The sequence below is a fragment of the Hyperolius riggenbachi genome, chromosome 3 (genome assembly GCF_040937935.1).
Source record: "Hyperolius riggenbachi isolate aHypRig1 chromosome 3, aHypRig1.pri, whole genome shotgun sequence".
Taxonomy (NCBI): domain Eukaryota; kingdom Metazoa; phylum Chordata; class Amphibia; order Anura; family Hyperoliidae; genus Hyperolius; species Hyperolius riggenbachi.
In genome coordinates, this window is record NC_090648.1 from 488,996,752 (window position 1) to 489,009,247 (window position 12,496).

A 12,496-nucleotide genomic window follows, 5' to 3' on the forward strand; every position below is an offset into this window, starting at 1 on the left:
GTTTGAGACGCGAAACGCGTTGTCTGCAGTGCTTGGTACTATTATAATAAATATACCTTTTACAAAAGTGGAAGTCTCCTTAAATAAGGTAGGCGAACACCGTTATTCATATGCATATATACTCAATCGCAAAACAACTCAAAAAACAAAGGGCACCTCCTACTGTTACCACTATCAGTGGGACTCATCAGGGTTTGTAATAGCTACCTACGCTGCTGAGATGGAAAGGTTGTATAATTTCAGTATATAGACTACAGCTACGTGATGCTGATTTGTACTTTGGCGAACCGAACAAAGTAAGAACAAGTAACCTATAGCCTCTGAGTTGAACGTTTCTCATCTGTTTTGACACTATTGGCTCCCCCATGTGTCAGTCATTGCTGCTCCACAGACTCCTCATTCTTCCCCAGGGCTTCTGTTGCTTTGTATTACTGCCTGCGGTGAACTTGGCAGGAGATGAGGCCAGTGATTGACAAGAATGGAGAGCTATATAAACACGGATTTCATCCACACTGCAAGAAAACAAAGCAAACAGCTGTATTTATAAGCCGTAGAAATCTGCTGAGAATGTTTGCATGTTTCCATTTTCAAGCCCTGTAATAGATTTTGTCTCCAATTTTTTTTACATCACAACTTTTTGCAGTTATTTTTAATGGCATTATTATTTGTTTTTTTTTTTCTGCTTTGGTTTTACGGTTAATTGAAGTTAATTTTGGTCATTGTAAGGCACTAAGTCAGAAATGGTAAGATGTTGGATAGCTGGAGAGGTTCGAGCTTTGGAGAGGAGCCTCGATGCTTGAGGAGGTGTCTTTCCAAGTGGACTATGAAGTGGCCGCTTTCAGAACATCTTAAAATAAAGGGTGTTGGACAAAACACAGCTTTTTGGAGTTGAGTTTTTTGTAAACACAGTCAGTGTAATTTGGCACCACTCTGCTTGTCCTGAGATGCTTTCCATCACAGCTGTTAAGCAAAGTTGAAAGTTGCCCAAAAGAACAGAAGAACCTGGCAAGATTAGAGAGGACAGGAAGATCGTGCAATATTCACGACTTAAAACATCACTTTGCATAAACAACGCTATTTTTATGAGATGATTTACATAAAAGTAGATTTCATAACTTTTTTTTTAGAAAAGTAGAAGTTTCTAGAAGCAAACGGAGCTGGTAATAATTATAAAATGAAGGTGGCATAACCAGGAGTGAAGTTTTTCCTCATCGCCCAAAAGGAACTTGCCAGCTGCAGTAGGATTTTAGCAAAAAGAGTTCAATAGAGAGCACGTAAAAACATCAACCCAAGTCCTGCATTTTCTTCTTCTTATTCCAGTCTTAATATGTTCTCGAAATACCCCTATAACTTTGGTTCTCAAAGCACGGTGCTTAGGGGTAATAATTGACGCCTCTCTCTCTCTTTTATTCCTCACATTCACTCTCTAACCAGCTCCTGTCATCTCCAACTCAAAAATATATCTCGCATCTGACCTTTTCTTACTCAGGACACAACTTAAACGGTGGATCCCCTCCTTTAATCCCTCCACTGGCTTCCTATCCAATCCAGAATCAGATTCAAGATACTGTGTCTGACCTACAAATCTGCCCACAAAACCTGTCCAACCTACATTTCCGATCTTACTCAGAGGTACACACCTAGCCGCTCACTCCGTTCTTCCAATGAACTTCGCCTAACCGCCCCCCGCATCACCCAGTCCCATGCACGCCCCCAGGACTTCTCAAGAGCTGCTCCAACATTATGGAACTCCCTACCTCCACCCATTAGGGCAGCCCCCTCCTTCAACATCTTCAAGAAAGCCCTCAAAACTCACCTTTTCACTCTGGCCTACTACCCCTCACAAGTGCTCTAAACCCACAGCTGAACTCTGGTCCCCTACCTCTGGGACCTAACTTGAACCTAACTTGCCTAATCTCCATGCTCCCCTCCAGTGACTGACTAAGCATTACCTTGTACTCATACTGTGCTGCATGATCTGATCTTTCTTGTATTCCTGTGTTGTCATTTTGCTGTATGTCACCCCTAAATATTGTCTGTAACCTAAACTAATGTTCAGCGCTGCGTAATATGTTGGCGCTTTATAAATACAATAAATAAAGAAGTAAATAAAATATAAATAGTATATGCTCTAATAATATCTCATCTGGACTATTGTAACATACTACTTTGTGGACTGGACTACCAACTGGCCCTGCTCCAATCTGTACTGAACTCAGCTGCTCATCTCATTGATTTTTCTTCTCGCTCTTCCTCTGCTGCTCCTCTCTGTCAAGCTCTTCATTGGCTACCAATTACCCAGATTAACCAGTTCAAACACTTAACTCTAATGCTGGGCATAGACGGGTCGACCGGCGGCTCGATTAGCCGCTGGATCGACCCCAGCCGCTTCCCGCGGATCGATTGCCGCTCGTCCCCGCCGGCGGTCCTTATCAGCCGCTCGATTCCCTGCCATTGTCCGCCGGCGGGAATTGAGCGGCCGCGGGTCGAGCGGCATGATCGGGCCAGCTGAATATTATCAGCTGGCCGGATCAGCTGGACGATACACGGTACAGAAACGTACCGTGTATCCCCAGCATAACTTACAAAGCCCTCCACAATCTCTATCATTTATACTCCACACTAGTTTCCAGATACCAACCCAATCGTAATCCAAAGCCAGTACAAAATATGTCTGGTCTCCCAGAATGCTTGAGGGGAGGGGGGCTCCACATAGCATAACTAAGCAGCCTGGGCTAAGCATCACTGGGAGGGTCGGGATACATACCAATATACAGCAATATATAGATATAGGAAGTGTATCTGATGCAGAAACCAGGAAAATTAACATAGAAGTGGGTATCCTGAATGATTTACTACAGTCTACTATAGGTCACTACAGGGCCTCTTTGAATTTCACATCCTATGAAAATTATTATTGTACATCGCTGCGTAATATGTTAGTGCTTTATAAATAAAGCTAATAATAAGACAGCAGTGTTGTTAAAAAAAAATAAGCAGTGGTAATAAATTGTGGGTCTTATTCATGAATAATATTGAATGATAGCTTTGTTCCTTTTTAGTTTTTTTTTTGTATTGTGATCAGAGATAACAAATTTAGATGGTAATAATTCCAGCTTCTGTACAAATGAAAAGCTAGTTGGAATTGTGCCAGTCAGCTACACTTCCTGCTGAATTTTGATTGGTCCATTTCCAAGCTGCAGGCAATTTGCATAAGATTTTTATGTATTCTCTTTGACCATCTTAACTTGTAATAGAACCTTTAGAAACGTGGCAGGTTTAAAAGAAAGGTATAGTATATTTATCTATAAGTAGATTTAACTCTAAATAAAAAGTTATATTCAGATCTGGAAAACATGAAGTATTGCAAATAAATGTTTGACTTGTGAAAATTATTGTTGCTAGTTTTATTGGTAGGTTTTGTATCTAGAAAACATGTTTGTTTTACTGCTGCGTAGTAAAGATAGATACAAGTGAACAAGGGACATTAAAGAGGAACTGTAACCAAGGATTGAATTTCATCCCAATCAGTAGCTGGTCCCCCTCCCCTTCCCACGAGACATCTTTACCTTTTCTCAAATAGATCAACAGAGGGGTCTGTGTGGCTGATATTTTGATGAAATAACCCCCCCCCCCCCCTCCACAGTGTGATGTCAGGACTTAGGTCCTGACAACACACTGTGGGATTTGACACACACAAGCAATAGAACACAGCAATACATGCATGCAGCTACATTTAAGTCGTCAGCAGGTGCTCATCAGCCAATCAGGATGCACTGTCATACACCCTTTACCTGCCATACCACATCTAGCAGCCATTAGCATTCAGGTGGGAGGCTTCAGTTGGACGCAAATCGCAAGATTGCGTCGCTAGCAGGACCGCCCCGTGCAGGCATTCCTCCCACAGGGGTCCCTCCCTAACCGCTCACCTCTCTGCCATGTCCTAGAGCTGAAAAAAAAAGTTTAAAAACACACGATTGGTTCGCACGATGGCCAGGGGCCCCGGACCTCTCTCACACTGTGGGAACCTTGTTGCATTGTGGGAAATAACAACTGTTTCCAACTGCCAAGCTACCAGTATCTCCCTCTGCATATGTCGGATCAGAGCTTTTCGGCTTGCGCCTTACTTCGTACTTCTATGTAAATATGTCATGTACCGGTTTGTGTGTGTGTGTGTGTGTGTGTGTGTATATGTATATATATATATATATATATATATATATATATATATATATATATATATATATATATATATATATATATATATACACTAACCTATCACATTGTTAGGGGGTGTGGTTTCTGATTAACCCCCCTGATTAATGTAGTTGCCCGTCTTTGTACATGTTCAAGTATGTTAATATCTTTCCTATAGTGTGGGGTTCACAAAACTGTATCCCATACTCCAGATGTGGCCTCACAATTGATTTATACAGAGGGAGTAGTATACTCAGGGCCGGATTTACCATAAGGCACTGTAGGCGCCTGATGATGGAAGGGCAGCTCACTCACCTCTCCGAGCGTCTTCTTCCCTATGCAGAGTCCTGAGCAGCGTGTAAATGTGAGGTTACTCATGTGGCTCTTGGCATTCCATTGACAAGAGTTCTCTTTAGTAAGGGGAAACTTAAAGGGGAACTTCGGCCTAAACAAACATACTGTCATCAAGTTACATTAGTTATGTTAATTAGAATAGATAGGTAATATAATCTCTTACCCACCCTGTTTTAAAAGAACAGGCAAATGTTTGTGATTCATGGGGGCAGCCATCTTTGTCATGGGGGCAGCCATCTTTGTCATGGGGGCAGCCATCTTTGTCATGGGGGCAGCCATCTTTTTGGTTGAAAGGAGGTGACAAGGAGCAGGAGACAGTTCCAACTATCCTGTGTCCTGATTACCCCTCCCAGCTGCACACGCTAGGCTTCAAATGTCAAATTCAAAATGTAAAAAAAAAAAAAATTGCACCAAAACAGCAGAAACATCAACAAAATCAGAAATCCCATCCCAGTTTCCTCTTTCAGCCGCCGCCTTGCATCTCTTCCTCTCCTGCTGGCGTCTCTCACATGTGACTCGCTGGCAAGTTACCGGTGAGTCACATGACAGGAGACGCTAGCAGGAGAGGGAGAGATGCAAGGCAGCGGCTGACAGAGGAAACTTCGGTGGCAGCGCTGGAAGTCTGGAGAGGTATGTTTATGTTACACTGCTGTTTCCGCTCTCTCTCGGGGTTTGGGGAGGGAGAAAACATCCGCATAGGCCCCTGCGCGGGGGGGGGGGGGGGGGAGTTGGCAGGGGATAGCGCATCTGGTGGCCAAGCTCGGGGGGGGGGGGGGGGGAGGTAAGGGAAGATTTGCAGCATCCTCTGACTAACTATACTGGGGGGGGGGGGGGGAGAGTTGCAGCATCGTCTGACTAACTATACTGGGGGGGGGGGAAGAGTTGCAGCATCGTCTCACTAATGATACTGGGGGGGGGGGGGGGGAGTTGCAGCATCGTCTGACTAACTATACTGGGGGGGGTGGGCAAGGGGGGACAGAATCTGACTACCTATACTAAAGGGGGGGGGGACACATGGCTACTGGCTACCTATGCTGGGGGGCAAGGGGGGACAGAATGTGACTACCTATATTAAAGGGGGTGGGCTGGCTACCTATACTGGAGGGCAAGGGGGGACAGAATCTGACTACCTATACTAAAGGGGGGGGGACATGGCTACTGGCTACCTATACTGGGGGCAAAGGGGGACAGAATCTGACTACCTATACTAAAGGGGGGGGGGGGGACACGGCTACTGGCTACCTATACTGGGGGCAAAGGGGGACAGAATCTGACTACCTATACTAAAGGGAGGGGGGGGCATGGCATCTGGCTACCTATTCTGAGGGGGGGAAGCCTCTGACTACCTATATTACTGTGAAGGGGGGGCAGGTTCTGACTACCTATACAAAAGGGGGGACCACATCTGGATAGCTACAGTGAGGGGGCAAAGGGGTACAACATCGGACCACCTTTACTAAAGGGCAGGGGGGGAGACACACAGCATCTGTCTGCCTATAGTAATGGAGGGCGAGGGGGGGGGGGTGTTAACATGTGACCACCTATACTAAAAAAGGGGTGGGGACATCTGTTTACCTATACTAAGGGGGTGGACAGAATCTGGCTACCTATACTGAGGGTCATGAACATATTCAGCCCCAATTTGCTGCACAGGACCCTATTTTTTTTTCATGGCTGCACTCCCATGTACAAGTGCAGCTATACTGGGCACGCATGAGTATGGCACTCACATTCTAATTAGCACAAAGTCACTTGTGCACAGAGGAAACAGACATGCACTAAAGGCTTTGAGCTACTGGGCATGTGCGGACCATTATTGTGTAGATCCAGTATGATTGCACACAGATGGGAGTGTTGCAGCCACAGTGTAGATGAGGGTCCCAGGCAGCAGTGAGGGGTCTGAATATGTTCAGAGGGTCCCAGGGCAGGAACAGTGGGCACCGAGAGAATCTGTTAAGTATTTTTTGTATTTTGTGCCAGGTTAAGACTAATGCTGGGAATACATGTTAAGTTTTTACTTTAGATAGATGGGTTCGATAGATAAATTCCAACCTGTTGGATCTGGTCGATTCTACTTTCGTTTCGATTCTCCTCAATCAAGTGAATGTAATTGATAAGAAAAGATAAGGAATCCAGAGGGGAATCGAGCAGTGAATCGAGAGTAGAATCGATCGAAAGCAAAAACGACGGCAAAAACGAACGCAAAAACGCATCGTGTATTCCCAGCATAAGACTTTTTGCTTAGCAGAAAGTGTAAGTTTGGGGCTGTGGAGATGTTGTAAAGGAGGGGGGGGGGGGGGGGGAATCGGTTGAAAAGGGCGCCTGAGCTGCCTGTATGAAAAGGGCGCCGCCATAGACATCAATGTTATTTCTGGAAATATGGGCTACAAGGTGTAGAAAAGGGCGCCTGAGTTTTGATATAGGCTACAAGTGGGCTCCCCTTTGTAGCCCATATTTTTTCGGCTACAAGGTTTTCGGCTACAAGCGGGCTCCCCTTTGTAGCCCATATTTTTTTCGGCTACAGTAAGGTGCCCCTCTGTAGCCCATATTATTGACTTTTTTTTGTAGCCGAAGTTTTTATATGGGCTACAAGCACTGTAAGCCGAATTATTTCATTCCCCCACTATCCATGGCGGCCTGGAGGGGGAATAGTAATTAACACATCCCGGAGTTTTTTTCTAGCCGAAATTTGTATATGGGCTACAAGCACTGGAAGCCGAATTATTTCATTCCCCCACTATCCATGGCTGCCTGGAGGGGGAATAGTAATTAACACATCCCGGAGTTTTTTTCTAGCCGAAGTTTGTATATGGGCTACAAGCGCTGGAAGCCGAATTATTTCATTCCCCCACTATCCATGGCGGCCTGGAGGGGGAATAGTAATTAACACATCCCGGAGTTTTTTTGTAGCCGAAGTTTTTATATGGGCTACACCAGGCGCCTTGTTTTTTTTGTAGCCGAAGTTTTTATATGGGCTACACCAAGCGTCTTTTTTGTAGCCGAAGTTTATATGGGCTACACCAGGCGCCTTTTCTGTAGCCGAAGTTGGTATATATATGGGCTCCACCAGGCACCTTTTTTTACCGGCGCCCTTTTCATGTAGACCCGGAGGGGGGGGGGGGGGGGCGGGCGGCTGGTGACAGTAGGCCTTGGGCGGTAAAAGGTACAAATCCGGCCCTGTTGGTGCCCCAGCTTCTGCACCAAGCTATTGTGGGGAACAATGTCAAAAGACTGTGCAAAGTCCAAGTACTCTACATCCAGGACCGTCCCATAATCTCAGTTGCCTCAATTCACTAAGCATTACCGCATTTAGTAATGCAGAAAACAGCTGATTTTACTCATCACCTTCCCAAATTCCAATTCATTAAACCTATTACTGCACACAAAATTAAAATTACCGACTAGTGATGTTAATTACTGATTTGTGTGAAAAATGCATCAAGAAATGTCAATCATTGCAATTTACAAAGATGAAAGCATTCGGTCACTCAAGCAAAAGCGTTCAGTATTTACTTCCAGCTCTGACCAGTCGATAACTCACTCTCTCTATGCGGAAACATTGACAGGCAGCCAATAGGGAGAGCCATGCAGCCAATAGGGAGAGCCATGCAGCCAATAGGGAGAGCCATGCAGACAATAGGGAGAGCCATGCTGCCAGTAGGGAGGGCCATGCTACCAATAGGGAAAGCCATGCAGCTAATAGGGAGAGCCATGCAGCCAATAGGGAGAGCCATGCAGCCAATAGGGAGGGCCATGCAGCCAATAGGGAGGGCCATGCAGCCAAAAGGGAGAGCCATGCAGCCAATAGGGAGAACTATGCAGTTCATCTTCTCACCTTGATTTGGTCCGACAACATAGAAGGCGGGACTTCACTCTGGCAGAGCAGAGGAAGGAGATATTTTATGAGACTTTTTTGCATCCCTTTATTTATTTATTTTATTATTTATTTATTGTATTTATAAAGCGCCAACATATTACGCAGCGCTGTAAAGCGCATCCCTTTAGATGTGAAAATCTGTATACTCTTATACAAAAGAGTATCAAACAAAGTCTACTTCGCACACCTTCAGTCCAAAGCAGTTACAGGTTTATTGCTTAAAGAGGAACTCCAGTGAAAATAATGTAATAAAAAAGCACTTCATTTTTTACAATAATTATGTATAAATGATTTAGTCAGTGTTTGCCCATTGTGAAATCTTTTAAATTCCTGATTTACATTCTAACATTTATTACATGGTGACATTTTTACTGCTGGCAGGTGATGTAGCTGCTGCTTGCTTTTTTGGCAGTTGGAAACCGCTGTAAACAGCTATTTCCCACAATGCAACAAGGTTCACAGACAGGAAACTGCCAGGACCATGGTCCTGACATCACACTGTGGGAGGGGTTTCATCACAATATCAGCCATACAGAGCCTCCTGATGATCCGTTTGTGAAAAGGACATGCCTTCAGGAGTAAGATTCCGGTCAATCGCTACCAAAACCTGCAGACACAGGAACCGCTTTTTTCCTCAAGCGGTAGCCATACTTAATGCTGAACCACATTAGAGCTGCTAGGACTTGATAGTAATCAGCACAGAACTGTAAATGAACAATTCTCACATTGCTTACTGCCACTATACTTGCATAAATGTCCTTGTAATATATACACTGTCTGTCCTTGTATTGTTTTTGTTTGTGTTTGTTAAGCAACTGCCAAGACAAATTCCTTGTAGGTGCAAACTCACAAACTGCTCATATTCATTGTACTTGGTGAAATAAAATTGATTCTGATTCTGAAGATCTTTAGTGAATTTGGAAAACCTAAATGATTTTACCGATTTGTCCTTAGTGAATTGAGGCGAATGTGCACTCGCCACTTCATAAAACCTGAGCATGTTGGTGAGACGAGACCTTTCCTTAATAAAGGTATACTAATGAGCTGAGATTTTTCTGTGCTATACAGTCTTGTAAGGGCGGAGTCCCTCTTAATGCTGTGCTCAGTGGAAAGTCATGTTGGTCCTGTCACGGCGATTCCTGATTACTTGGGAGAATGCAGAGGCGGCACAATCAGCTCTGACTGTGGAAAATGTAATCACAGTCACGGCACCTCGTTCTAAACTGCAGAAAGAATAGAAGTATTTTTTGCCGAAGCGTCCCGTGTTTACTTTCAGATACATTTGGCTGCCTCCCGAGTGTAAACTAACATGCTCCTCTTTTATAAAACAGGAAATCTGACTTCGGTACGCCGATTCGTGTTTATGATACCGGCATAAAAAAAAAGTGCCCCCTGCTATATTTATAAACCCACATCGTCCTGGAGGTTCTGATATCGATGAACCGTTGTGGAAACAGAGCGCTTAACCGCGGTCTGTTTATTGGTTGTGTTTCAAAAAGTAAAACAAAAAATAAAAATAGAATTTTGGTGGTGCTGGGAAGGTGCAGATGACTGTTCCTGTCTGTACAGCCACAGAAGTTGGGCAGGACTACTTACTTATGTCAGGCTGGCCTCCACCTCTTTCGGTGCAGAATCGATCCCTTCCTCCAGACCAGGGGTGGGCAAACTTTTTGTCTTGTGGGTAAATAAGTGTTCTTAAATTCGACAGAGCGGTCGTGCAAGTGCAGGTAGCCGATATGCCTCCCCACTCCGCCAGTACTGGATTCAAAATGCACCGCTAGTCTTAGTTCGGCCCCCAGTTCACGTAGCTGGGGAGCCTCCTCCTCAATACACAGTGCTGTTCATAATTATTCATACCCCTGGCAAATTTTGACTTAGAGTGTAACTTATTTTTATCTGGTAAACAAGTAATAAGGATGAAAACCAGACACTCCAAAAGTTAAAATCACTATTACTTTTCTTGTTGATAAATGATCATTCCCCAGTTTACCTGACTCTTATTTGGTACACACAAAATTTGGTACACAAAAAGGAAGTTGCAGGGCATGCTGGGTTGTCATTTTCTGCTTCTCTAGTTCCCCTCAGACTTAACTAATGCAGCCTGATTGGTTGAAGCCTTTTTCCCTCCTGTTTTCCCCTCCCACACCTCTGTTCCTCTCTGATTGGCCAATATTTCTCATGCTAAGATAATGCACTTTCTATAGTGAAGGGCAAAGCAGGCAGAGGAGAGTAAGGGAGGAAATGACATCAGGATTGGCTTCAAAATAGCCACACCTAAAATGGGAAATGCTAAGAAGGATTTTCGCTCTTTTTGTACTGTAGAAAAATCACTAAAATCAAAACGTGAGTGAAAGAGAAAGCGGAAAAGCCGCCACTCGTGCTGATAGCAAGGCGGCTGATTCCGCGTCCGGCGCGGCGATTTGCATGCGGAAGCGTGCGTCTGATAATCTGAAAGAACGCGGAAAAGCCGCTGCATGTATAGACAGCAAGGCGGCTGGTTCCGCGTCCAGCACGGCGGGTTGCACGCAGCAGCGTGCATCTGGTGTGGCTGAGTCTGTTAGTGCACATAGGTTCAGGAATACGCTGAGAGGCAGAACTTTTATGATGGCCAAGGAGGGATCAGCTGACCAGGCTGGTCAGCTGACCTCAGAGCTGGTAACCATTGGTTCATCACTTAGGGGTGGCGCCAGAGAGCGCTGCTCTATATATAGTTACTGCTGGCCACTCACAAGTTGTCTGCCATTGCGAACACTACGTGGAAGCACTCAGACCTTAGTCAGATCCAAGAGTGTGTTTGAACCAGGAGGACCTGGGAATTCACACTAAGCCAGATTACTTCTATTGTTATCGTTCTGTTATACTTCAGACTAGTTCCAGGGTGTAGAGACCACGGACCTCACACCCAAGACTAGGGAACTTGTGTTATCATTCTGTTATATTTCAGACTAGTTCCAGGGTGTAGAGACCACGGACCTTACACCCAAGACTAGGGAACTTGTGTTATCATTCTGTTATACATGAGACTAGTTCCAGGGTGTAGAGACCACGGGCCTCACACCCAAGACTAGGCATTTTTTGATATTTGTTGTGACCTATTGCTTTCCTGACTATTCCTCTGCTCTCTGATTCGGTACCACGCATATCTGATATTCCGTTGCCAACCCCTGCCTGTCTTGGATACCGAATCAGCTTTCTGTCTTTGTACTTTGTCTGTCCGTGTGTTGCCGAACTGGCTTGCTCGACCTCGAGAGCTATCTCTCCCCTTAAGAGATAGTCTCCAGATCTGTCAGTGACATCCACCTTCAGGTGTCACTCACTCTCTGGTCCTTCCTACCTTCAGCCTGACTCCACCCCTTGGAGAGTCTGAGGCTGCTGGGAGGTTTCTGTACTCTCTAAGAGCAGTATTGCCCATACTGCCTAAAATCACCTGCTCAGCAGGTGCATTACTCAAATTCATACTGTTACACCAAACACTCACGATTACATACAGGTGTCCAGAGGTTAGTACTATATCTGTATTATTGGTGATTCTGCAGATCATCCATAATCAGGTATATATCTGCATTCTTGGTGATACTGCAGATCACCAATAATCAGATTCTCTCTGCGTGCTGACACCGATCGTTACAGTGGGCAGTGCAATACATATGTTATATAAGTAGAGTAAGCATTTGTCTACTTATAAATGTGTTTGTATGTTTTTTCTGAGATAGTATGGCTGACAGCTCCTCTTTAACGTTACTTTTATTCAACCAGCAAGTAATTTTTTGACAGGAAATGACATAGGTGTCTTCCAAAGTATAATAAGACGATGTACAAGAGGCATTATTGTGGAAAAAACATCAGTTTCTATTTACATTTGAGCAAAAAGTGTCCAGTCCAAAACTATTCATACCCCTCTCAATAATCTATAGAAAGGCCTTTATTGGCTATTACAGAAATCAAACGCTTCCTATAAACTTTTTGTATGGCTCCACAGATATTTTTGCTCATTCATCTTTACCAATGAGCTCCAAATCTTTCAGGTTGGAGGGTCTTCTTGCAATCACCCTGATCTTTATCTCCCTT

General features: G+C 44.5%; 1 protein-coding gene across 4 annotated transcripts in view; it reads left to right on the forward strand.

Annotated features, from left to right (window-relative positions):
• The window catches only part of SCUBE1 (signal peptide, CUB domain and EGF like domain containing 1), a 359,575-nt gene that overhangs the window by 175,815 nt on the left and 171,264 nt on the right, over positions 1 to 12,496 (forward strand). Inside the window, exon 1 of one of the 4 annotated variants that reach the window (XM_068278174.1) lies at positions 4,069 to 4,140. The exons of the other annotated variants lie outside the window; for them this stretch is intronic. The gene's annotated coding sequence lies outside the window, so the exon portion shown is untranslated. Of the gene's footprint in view, positions 1 to 4,068; positions 4,141 to 12,496 lie in introns of those variants that run through there. 4 annotated transcript variants of the gene reach the window in all.